The 10,512-nt window shown below is 32.8% G+C and overlaps 1 non-coding gene across 1 annotated transcript; it reads right to left on the minus strand.

Moving 5' to 3' along the window:
* Nucleotides 1-849: 849 nt before the first annotated feature.
* On the minus strand, nt 850-922 carry Trnar-ucg. Its single transcript has one exon. It is a non-coding gene; the product is annotated as a tRNA-Arg (tRNA).
* Between the last annotated feature and the right edge of the window lie 9,590 nt (nt 923-10,512).

The following is a 10,512-nucleotide window of genomic DNA, read 5'->3' on the forward strand; positions in this document are numbered from 1 at the left end:
AGAGGGCTTGGAACATATTCCACCAAGCTGTTCCAATGCGGGTTGGTGGAATGCACATGTGGCAGAATTTCAATGACTTTAGACACATGCAGGTTTCCTCACGATGTTTTCCTTCACCGCCGAGCACGAGATGAATTATAAACACAAATTAATCACATATATATAGTGGTGCTTGCCTGGGTTTGAACCCGAAATCATCGGTTAAGATGCACGTGTTCTAACCACTGGGCCATCTCGAGCTTTATTTATGCTAAATCGATTGCATGATATAAGAGGTTAATAAAATGATTGAATGACGTGTAAACGCAGGCTGAACTCTGCGAGATAGATCAAAATAATTTTGTATTATAATACGAAATATCATTATTGCACCTTTTTTTTCTCGCTGTTACCGTGACGCCCTAAATCATAATTGCACCTATGCGAAGCCGGGCCGGGTCAACAGTAGTTAATTAAAAAAAATCAGTTCTTTAATTTAATAACGATTGATATTTTTTATGACATCATTTTCAACATAGTTATGAAGTAAAATGAGAAATTATAATTTACACGTAACGGGCTAAAAAAATTAAAATTCGTTCCTCGAAATAGTTATACAAAAAAAGTGAGCGTTTAGTAAGACTTCATTTAAATTGATTAATCAGAATGTCTCCTTCTTATATACCAAGTGGTATTATTTATTATAACAACTGATAACTTTTTAAATAATAATACGTAGTTAATATTTTAATAAGGGTCAAACTATCAATTTCTTATGTGATAATGGTATTAATGAGAAGCATTACTTATGAAACTCTAAAATAATAAATAATAGAAAAGTAAAATAAATGTGTAAAAAATGTTTTCATTCGACCGTGACAGGACTCGAACCTGCAATCTTCGGATCCGAAGTCCGACGCCTTATCCATTAGGCCACACGGTCCTTGTGGTATGGTGACGAAAATGATGTATACAGTTTATTATTATTGATTTTTTTTTTAATATTTTGAATCATATATTTATTTAATTAATTTTACGTTACTTTTCTTTAAAACGAAAATACAAGATATTTTAACAGTTTCAATAGTTAAAAAAGTAAATTTAAATAGAAGTCAATTGTTAACAATGAACATGGAATTATAATAGTATAAATGAATAGAAGATTCATAATCCTTTAATACGCAGATAATGAAACAATTAAAATTTGTTTTTTCATTTTTGTATTTTACTTTTTCAGCGGCATCTATGTTTTTTTTTATAAAACTCGAAACAATCTTGACAATTCAGGATATTAGCAAACAGTTACAACAAAGTTACATAGATGGCGCTGTTAGCAATTTCAAAGAGTACCTTTATTAATACCACAAATAATGTTAAAATATTATTAATAATTATAAAAATAAAGATTTTATAACATTATAAAAATATTTTGAAACGAATAAAAGTGTACGTAATTTTTACTGACAATACTTTTTGAGGTTATGCATTCAAAACCATCAAGTTATTGCTTATTCTTGTTTTTCTTGTTATCTTCATTTGATTTGTAATACTTTAAAACATCTTACTGTTCTGAATGACGTAGTACATTAACAAGCTATGTACTATAACTACATAGCAACTAAAGTACTAAGCGTTTAAATCGGTAACCGGACTAAATTATTAGACCTCTCCGTCCCAGGTCGGCTAGCGCCTCGAGAGGCAATTTGTCGGGGTCGGGAAACACTCAAATGTGTTTGCCTCTTGCGTACTAGCGCACTCGACTCGCCAATTTTGCCATTTTCAAGTATCTTTTCGTCTTGAGTTCGGGTTACAGTTAGGATTTAGAAGGACTCAGCATTAAGGTAGTTTTATTTCTTTAAAACTATCGGTAAATTTAAATATTAATAATATTTGAGAACCACTCATTGAATAGAAAAAGAAAAAATATATTATTTTTTGTCTAAGAAATAAAAACTGATATTTTATATTTATTTAACTAGATGGCGCTACTGGTATATTAACCTGTAGAAGAAATACAATACATTACACGATACTAAAATACAATATTTGTTTTCAAATTACGACAGAAATAATGCTTATAAAGATAAATATATAAATCAATTAAATAAATGTACCTATTAATTTTATTAAGCATATAGGTATGTACATAAGTCTTTCATATCTGTGTAATTCAGCTTTTACTATCAACTTCAACGATTTGTTTATTATTGATTTGATGATTTTTTTTATCTATTAATAACTGTAAAACAAGCAGCGTATTGTAAATAGTTCACGTTATTTTAATGTTGTAGACTGTGTAGATAATTAAACTATTATTAGGGTTAACAAACTAGATGTTATAGCTCACAAGAGAGCGTATGCCGACACAGGTGCACAGGTGCAGTGTCTCTTCCCCCCTCTCGTAATCCGGTAGAACTATATCCGATACGATCTTAGGAGCTGCCACAGTCAAAACATTTAAGAAACATAAGTATCATATGAAGTAGGTATATAGTTTGTGCATTCATTTTTAATACACACCTAGGTAGGCAGGTCCTGCCTTGAAACTAAATTTAAATAAATACATTAAGTCTAGTACCGTTTAGATGAAACTAGATCCACTTATCGATTCTTTATCAATATTGTTCATTATTCAAAAGTTCATTATTCATTAAGTTCAAATTTATAAATTCACTTTCAATTTATAACGTATTGAGTTATGTATAATGAGTCTAGAAAGACTGACTTTTATGACTTTTTATAGTAGTGGCTTTGTACTAGCCCGTCTGGGTACGCACCAATCACTCTTCAGATATATTAGCGGGAAACAGTCGTTCTCAATTTGAAGGATGAGCCAGTGAAACTACAGGCACAAACAATGTAAGGAGTTGTTAATATTTCTTACAGTTCAATTGTGGCCAATGGCGGATTTATCAATAGGCCAAGTAGGCTGGAGCCTAGGGTGGCTTTATTTCTGTAAGATAACAAATGTTGCCCAAATTTGTTATTATCTTACAGAAATAAAAAAAAAACTCATCATTATATGTATACACATTACGTTCGTAATCCCTGTACTTGTCACTACATAGCGGGTTGGAAAAATAATCTAGTAACTGACAGAAACATCACCTAATTTATAATCATACTAATAATGGAAAAAACAGATGTATGTATGTATGTATGAGGACGATAGAACACAAATCATAAATGTTCCAAAAATAAACTAAAGGCGGCAAAAATTGAATAGCCTACTAGCCTACTAGCGGCAGATTTGTAAATATGCCACTGTCTATGGTATGGTGACCACTTATCATATCTATTTATACATCTATATCCTAAAAATAGTACCGTACCTACTGATTGAACTTGTGGATATGATCTTACGACCGACCAACCAAGAATACGAGGATATACTACGAGATATGTCTTGCTATTCAAAACGACTAAAAATACTAGCGAATATAGGCCTAAACGTAGCCTATATGTGACATCATCACATACATCACTCTGATCCCAATGTAAGTAGCTAAAGCACTTGTGTTATGGAAAAATCAGAAGTACCTAATGACGGTACCACAAACACCGAGGCCCAAGACAACATAGAAAAGTAATGATAATCTACATCGACTCAGCCGGGAATCGAACCCAGGACCTCGGAGTCCTGGAAACCGGTGTACACACCACTCAACGACGGAGGTCGTCATTAAAATACCTAATAAAAGTTTGTTTTTTTTTAAATGACAATTCTTTTTTGAAATTTGAGTCGAGAGTTTGAATGAAATTAATGAAGAAGTTTTAATAGCCAAAATGTGTTATCGTCCTGTCCTTGAAGACAAATGAAAACTAAAATTTCAGAAAATATCAGACGATTATCCAAATCTTTGTACGAAAAACTTGTTACCAATTAAGGACCTTTTAAACTGTGCAATAGTCCAAATAATTGATCATCACTATTATCACGAAACATGCATTAAATATACTTAATTAAGCTGTGATAGGTTGTAAGTATACCCTATTTCCATATGACATTCCATACAATTTCCTATTACCTCATCTAAGTAGCTATACTTATTATATACTATAAGCAGTTCTTGATTAAAAAATCTTTATAATAAAAAAATATTCCACTGATCTTCTTACATCCTCTTTAATTTCACTTTCTAAGATTAAAAAGATCTTTTTTTTGCGAATCCATAATAAAATTAGGTCTTTTATTTACTAAATAATAATTGACGCATTAACAAAAATACACGTCGTATTGCATTGCCGGGAATATGTATTAATTTTCGATGGCGTATTTCTTTTGTTTATACTCTATTATATGTATGTTACACGCGTACCATCCGTCTTTCGTTTTTTTAATCTGGATTTACGATATACATTATTCTAGATGTCAGCCAGTGATAAAGTAAAGTAAAGTAACAGCCTGTAAATTTCCCACATTCATTTCATTTCCCAGGTTTGGAACATATTCCACCACGCTGTTCAAATGCACATGTGACAGAATTTCGATGAAATTAGACACATGCAGGTTTCCTCACGATGTTTTCCTTCATCGCCAAGCACGAAATGAATTATAAACACATATTAAGCACATACAAGTATATAGTGATTGTTGCCTGGGTTTGAACCCGAAATCTTCGGTTAAGATGCACGCGTTCTAACCACTGGGCCATCTCAGCTCGCAATAAAGCGACGCATTAATTCTTCGTCAAACATTTTTTATCTGTCTTTACTCTTATGGTCAAAAACGGTAATGTCTGTTGTTTTATGAGTTTATTAACAACAATTTAATATTTAAAATAGGGAAAACGTCACGCGATTCCTATCGTTTTTTAAATATTTGATGTATCATAACAACTTTAGATCTTTTGGAGTTTCATAAAAGCTGCCATTGTCGACATCTGTAGTGATGGGGCTAATTAGGTATTATTATCGGGCAGATAGGTACGAACGTTGATTCGTCTGATTAATTAATTCAACCTCAACGGTTATTGGTTGATGAGAGCCGATGGCGCAATAAGTAGAACATAATATACCTACTTAGGTACTGGTATCTAGATAGAAGAAAAATCGCATGGACGAATATGAAACACCTAAATGTAAGATTGTGTATGTAGGTACTTTGTGTGTTTCACTTTGTGTCATCAATAGGCAATAGACATACCTATTAGGTACCTACTCAATAGAAGTTTGTATTTAAGCGTGGACTTTTTATTGATTTCAAATCTGGTTTCGGAAAGTAGATTCTACCGAGTAGAACTGGAACAAAAAACTCAAAATACTATAAAAAATGTCCTGCCTGGAAACATCCTCACGAATGTATTTTTATAAAAGATTTGAATTTATCTGCCCGTCTGTGTAGGTACCACCCACTCATCAGTTATTCTACCGCCAAAGAACAGAACTCAGTATTATTGTGTTCCGGTTTGAAAGGTGAGACGTAACATCTTAGTTCCCAATGTTGGTGGCGCATTGACGATGTAAGGAATAGTTAATATTTCTAACGGCGTCTTTGTCTATGGGTTATGGTGACCACTTACCATCGGGTAGCCCATATGCTCGTCCGGCAACCTATACCATAAAAAAATGCAAATTTCAAAATGTCTGCGGAATTTTATTAAAGAAACAAATAATTATTATAGGTACTTACTTTATAATTTTTGTTCTCATTGCACTTTACTTACAATCTTATTGTAATGTTTAAAACACACGTTCAGTAGCTTACATAATTTCCACAGTCTGATAAAAGACATAACTCCGAGTCGAAATCAAATCACTGATAAGAACGCTGTCAATCTAAATCCAATTGTCACGCTCACTTAAAAACATCCCAGAATGTCGGAACAGTGTAAATTCAATCTTACATCTATGAATATAAGATGTAAATTTAATCAAACGCGCGATAAGTAGCTCGTAAGATAAGGTCCGATTTTTTTCGATGCATATTTCAGCCCCGGGTGGTCAAATATCTTATAGCCCGTTATCGAAGTCTCGGCCAATGGGAGATGCGTTTGGTGAGATGAAACAAAGCCGCCTTTGTCGTGGGGGCGGGGCCTGCATTGTTCGGTACAATGGGAAGACGGAGTTCTCTTTGTGCCCATTGTGTGGGGCGATTGTTAGCTATTGTGTGGGTGTGGAAACGAATCTGAAGGTGTGGTCGTTACGCTGAAACGGATTTTTTTTTACCTAAATTGTCTTCATTGGTCATGAAATACATGTGTGTATAATATGTGTAATCCTACCAAGATAAAGATGCAGATGATGTGTGTTAATTCAATGCAATTATGTGGTAGTCAATTTTGTCGGTTTTATTTTTTGTTTTAAATATCTACTCGTTCGTTTTAATTATTAACTTAACGAAGGTAGGTAATTAGTAAGGTATCTAATAATTTATGACATATTTACGCATACATATACCTACAAACCAACCAAATCATAATTATAAACTATAATTATCATTTAGATACCTATGTATAACTACCTTATCAAACTAGGTATATTTAGATATATTAATGTTATACCAAAATAGTATGCGTTAACATAACCAAACATAACAATATGAAAACGGTACATAAATAGATTTGTTGATGATTTGTAAATTTACATGGTGGTAGGTTTGGTAGGGATTAGGTATATTTGGATACCTAATATACCTAAAACAATAATTATACTTGGAACATATTATATCTGAATTAAATGATGTTATCGACCACCTGCCACTCACCACCAGGTGTACGTATTTGTTAATCTTTTCTCCTTAAATTAATAAAATAATGACATAAATCCTAAAATATCACCCACAATACCTATTAACTTTCATGAATATGATTTGGTAACATAAGTATATAAAAATCGTTTATAAACTATTCAATAAAATACCTACATTTTTATCATGATAAGTTATAACCTATAAATGTTTTTGATGGAGGATGCGTTGGCAGGCTACCTTTACTTAATATTTAACAATTTTACTACTCACATTTTAAATTACTTTTAACGGAACATTTGACTACGCGTGAAAGGTGTTGTTTCAACAATAAATGAAACAATATGAAAATTGTAAACGTAAAAGTCATTTTTTCTCTCTTTCTAACATCAACTATTTTATATTTGTAAGAAAAGACAGCATTATTTAACATACCGCGAACTAACTAATATTTATAAGTATATATAGTTGAAAAAGAAAGTTTTTAAGTTTTAGTCAAAATGCAATATATCTATGTATCAATTTAAAGATGATATCTTACACGAACGTAGGTGGCCGGTCGCTGGTTCCGTTCCCGGATCGATAACATTGTCTGGCACGGTCGTTTTATTGCGAGCTTTTGTGCCATTTACATCGGACTTTATTTAAACATCCTGTAGTTTTTTAGGTTAAGCTTATTGTTTTATATAAATGTATTTATAAGTATTGTATTCGCTTGTAACTAATTATGTAAGCAAGTCTACTTAGGTGAATGCAACTAACGTCTTTTTATGGTTTTTTTAAGCAATAGTTTAAGGATCGGTTAATATGGTGAACAGTGATCACTTCAACCCACAACACTTGGTGCTGTGAGAAATATAAATCATTCTTTAAATCTCCTTCGATACCAACTAAGAGCTAAGTTATTGTGTTTCTTGTTATGATGTTTCTGGAGCGTGTAATGGCTCACATCTGAACAAACCAATACAAAGTATTGTTTACTTGGCTATGTAAAAATGATCTGGTGATGGAAATAGAATAGAAGAATAAGATAAGAAGAATAGAAAAATTTACTATCTACCTCCTAGTAGGTAGAGTTTTGTTTTAACGAGTACTATGCATTACAAGTAGGTAGGTAAGTACCTACTTTCTATTTTATATTTAACACACGTAGTAATCACTCAAGAAGTTTGAAGATTTGGAGTTTATATTTGATCACGCTTGTCTACTGTTCACTTAGATTCGCTTTAGGTTCCGTTTGTTTATAATAAAATTAAATAAATAACTTCATTACCTATATGTATATACTGCCTTAAAAGAGACTCGTATGCATTACCTATAAAGTAGGTAAGAACTAGTATTGTATACATACTTATATTAACAATTTGGTTTTGCTTTGTATACCTACATAAATACATATATTTACTCATATAACACAGATACATAATCGTCTGTCATTAGATATAAAACGTATATGTCCTTCCTCAAAGTTCATGATTGCTTCATAACAAATCTTATCAATTTTGGTTCAGTAATTTTTCATTACATTCGCTTCAGTTTTCTCGTCGTGATGGACTAACAGACAAACAGAGGTTACATTCGCTTTTATAATATTAGTAAACAATGAAATTGACATATCTAAAATGAAAATCAACACAAACTCTACAATTTTTATCATCCACGTAAAAAGACGATCGAATAATGATATTATCCATTTAGCTTGACCTCTAATATGTTGAGCTTTACTGTGACCGGATATTTCTTGTCGAATGGTCGGATTTCGAGAGCCCCTTCGGTAATCCTGTGGGTCAGCAAGTTAAACTCTATTGCGGAAATCAATACGGCAATACGTAATACGGATGTCACACAATAGTCCTGGACTCATATTATAATGTAATGTTACTATATTATTCTTATGATTCCCTAGTACATGATCTTTTAGTTTTAGATAGTTTGAGGTTCGGGATTCGAATCCTCCGTAATTAAAAAACGTATATAATTGTAATTAATCAATATGACTGTATTAAATGTTGAAAAAGAGTAACTACTGAGTTGCTTGTCGGTTCTCGGTAGAATCTACCTTCCGAACCGGTGGTAGCTTTCCTTAATATAGTTGTTAAATGACGAATGATTCGTAAAAGCCTACTTGAATAAAGTACATTTTGATTTTGATTATTATACAGATATAGAGTTAATTACTCTTTATTTTCTCACCTAAACCGTCGCATAAGACCGCAATTACACGATTTGATAGTGATCAGTTGCAAAACCAACAGCCTTCTATATTTGTCACTGAAATTTTCAACCCAGTATACGAAAACCTCTCGGAATTTGCTCAGATCCGGAATCAAACACAAGACATAATGCGTCATATAAACTAGTCACTAAACGAATAACGTGACAAAAAATTCAATTGCAATACTATTTAATAAGTAGGTATTTAAAAATAGGTTCGATTCGTACTAAAAAAACTACACATTAACTCAACACGAGCCTTATATAAAGCCCTTTCATACTGTCATAATAAAATCAAAACAATCAACTATATGCGATAGGAATCGTGTTATTTTCAAACTAGTTGTGCCGGCGAATTTAACAAAAAAAATAATTATTGTAGCCTAAGTTACTATATCTATATATAAGTTATCTGCCAGTGAAATTCCCGTCAAAATCGGTCCAGCCTTTCCAGAAATTAGCCGGAACAAAATGACAGACAGGCCGACAAAAATAGTAAAAAAATGTTAGTTAGCTACATATGTTTACCGCATATACATATTACATACATAGGTATGCATTGAGTAAAAAACGCTATTTTGATATTAAAAACAGACACTCCAATTTTCCTGAAATATCTACCAATAACGAATACCATTAGAATCGATCCCTTAAAACAATATATACTTCATAATAAGTACGGCATTATAGGCGTCCGTCTAAAACAATTCAATTAATTAAAAAGCGAACTTCGAAGAAGCGGTTCCATCGGTTTTAATTATTGGCCCATTGAGCAAGGCCTGGCTGTGACGGTGTGCGGCAGGGTTACCATTCGTGGAAATACACTAGATTAAGAATCAGGGCTGTCCATGTCGACTTCGCAAACCTTGTCACTGTTAATTCGTTATTTATTCCAGTGCCTTAAATGATTGAGATAACATTTCTTTCACAACTTCTCAAAATATTTTTTAGACGTTAATTATTAAAAAATCGACGAAGGTTTATAGATGAATGATCTTCTGAGCACACTTCATTGATGGTCCACAACGGCGGTCGGGTTTTTTGTAGCCCCTGAATCCTTTGTTAAAACAGGCCCTGTGGTACCCTATTAGTACATTTTAGACACTGCCTCATTGCCGTAAATACTAGCCTTAGATCACGAGGTTCTTAATTCACAATATGAGAAAATCTCAGTATCGGCAAGGCATAATGAAGCTTACAGTGTGTTACGGGGAAATGAATAATGTATTTAGGTACATGACTTTTATAAAACCTTAAAACTTCACAAATACTTAACTAATGTATGAAAATACATAACTCTATATGTGAATTTTGACTGGGTTTTTTTATGCTTTAGACAAACGAGCAGGCTCCAAAGTGACTACCATCTGATCTGCAACACCAAGGGGCTTGCAGGTGCGTTGTCGGCCTTTAAGAAAAGACTTGAAGGTTCCCATGTCGTATGGGTTTGGAAAAACAGCCGGTGAAAGCTGGTTCTACAGATTGGTTGTGCAAAAAATGTTTTAAAAATCGGGCTGTTGTGGATTTTAATTTTTTTGGTAATCTATACTAATATTACAAATGCGAAAGTAACTCTGTCTCTCTATCTGTCTCGCTTGCACGCCGTAACTACTGGATCGATCTAAATGCAA

The sequence above is a fragment of the Vanessa cardui genome, chromosome 7 (assembly GCF_905220365.1).
Source record: "Vanessa cardui chromosome 7, ilVanCard2.1, whole genome shotgun sequence".
Classification (NCBI taxonomy): domain Eukaryota; kingdom Metazoa; phylum Arthropoda; class Insecta; order Lepidoptera; family Nymphalidae; genus Vanessa; species Vanessa cardui.